Source organism: Mytilus trossulus, chromosome 1, assembly GCF_036588685.1.
Source record: "Mytilus trossulus isolate FHL-02 chromosome 1, PNRI_Mtr1.1.1.hap1, whole genome shotgun sequence".
NCBI lineage: Eukaryota > Metazoa > Mollusca > Bivalvia > Mytilida > Mytilidae > Mytilus > Mytilus trossulus.
In genome coordinates, this window is record NC_086373.1 from 81,464,779 (window position 1) to 81,466,865 (window position 2,087).

Here is a 2,087-nt window from a genome sequence, read left to right on the forward strand (position 1 = left end):
TTAAAAGTATCAAAAGTGAGATGACCAAATGTTAGAAGGTCAAGTACCTGATCTGAGTTTGCTTTCAGACATTGACAAGTTTTTGATATTATGTTTTTATTCAGGATTATAACACTATACTGGAGTGGCATTTTTTTTTACAGGAAAGGGTTAACAAACAAAAACAAGTTCAAAATCAGCGATTTCGACAAAATGACAGATATTATTTCTGTTCAAAAAATTTTGTGTCCTAAATCCCAATTACTTGTTGTGGGTCTTAATGGGGTCTAAGCCTGACACGGGATTGTCGATTTTTTTTAAGCGTGACCAGTGAAAGTGAAATTATTGTTGTGTGAAAATGGGAAATGAGGTCTTGCGGGACCCGGGAAATGACAAAAAAATGAGAATTGCTTACGTATATAGTGTAAGCGGGATACAGGAATCTGATCAAACAGTAAGCGGGATTCGGGATCGGAACCCCCCAATGAGACTCCCCTTGTTTAGGACAAATACCTTCAGTTTAGGACAAGACTCACAAATATTACTGTTTCTCAACCTTTGGCCAATTATCACTATCAAGGTAAGACTGTAGCAGCCATCCTTTTATGGCAGTAAGTGGGCCCATGTATAAAAAGTTCTGGATTCACCACTGGTACCTCCCAGTGTTCTGTATATTTACCACCCTATTATGCCAATATGATAATTATTATTCTCAAATATTAAACTATTTTTGCCAATTTTTCTCCATTTTTAATGTAGTCCATTTTCTCATTTCTGTTAATGCCATCAACACCCTCTATATATAATAAGAAAAACTGCATGTCTAAATATAAGTAGATCCAAGATCTATGTAAACCCAGTCAAACATGTATAGTCTGATACGTTTACCAGAGATTGGGATGCCTTGAATACTATAACCAATACTGATGTATGTATCATATAATTCTACATGTATCATCTGCTTATTTACTATACAGTTTTTTTCTCAATATACATGGACTTTTAAGAGTAAAGACCCTTGATGGCTTTAACAACACTTCTAATTCTATGAAACCCCAGCTCGCTGTCATTTTTACAATCTCTTGTTAGACTTTTTTATAAGAGTTTCTCTTGGTAGTGTAATAATACCAAAATTTATGGAAAAGGGACAGCTTTTCCTTTCCAATTGTTTAAATCATCTTTCCTTTATGGTGGTAAAAAGTAAAATCACAAAAATACTGAACTCAGAGGAAAGTCCATAATCACATGGCAGAATCAAATAACAAAACGCATCAAAGAACTGTCATATTCCGGACTTGGTACAGGCATGTAGAAAATGGTGGATTAAACCTGGTTCTATAGCGCTAACCCTCTCACTTTAATAACAGTCTCATCAAATTCCGTTATATTTACATTGATGCGTTGAATAAACAGTCACAATTAATAAAATAGTCAAATTTCTCTGTTTGCTAGATTTTCTTGTGCTTCCAATGAAATCTGGGATTTCGATATTAAAATATGTATCACCAAAGCAACTTTTAAAACTGGAATAGTGATATCCTATATTGGTCAGAGCTTATACTATTATAAAGATCTTTATTGTTGTATGATTCTTCTTGCAGGATATTTTTTAAAAGAGACAAAAAGTAAAATCACAGAAATTCTGAATTCCAAGGAAAATTCAAATTGGAAAGTCCCTAATCAAATGACAATCTATGTCTGATATATTTTATGATTAACATAAATTCACTAGTATATAACTGTTTCTTGTAGGGTTTTTTGTTTCTTTATTAGGATTCTGGACAAATTTACTCAGAGCTGTACTTTTTCTGACATCGCTGTATATTATATGTACATACACTCTGAGGTTAAATACCTTAACCTATATTTTTTTAGAAAGTCAGCATTTTATCATGTAGGAAGATTTAGTACTGTGAGTTTGCTTTTAGATATTGTGAGAATTCTTTGATGTAATGTTTCTACTGTTGTTTTGCTTTTACTGTTTTTGTTTCTGTTATTTCTGTTTTTTAAAGTGTTAGACTATTCCAAACTTAATTTTTTTTCAATATTTTTTAAATAACATCACCACTTATTGGCAGAGAGTAGAGATATGAAATCAAACAATAACA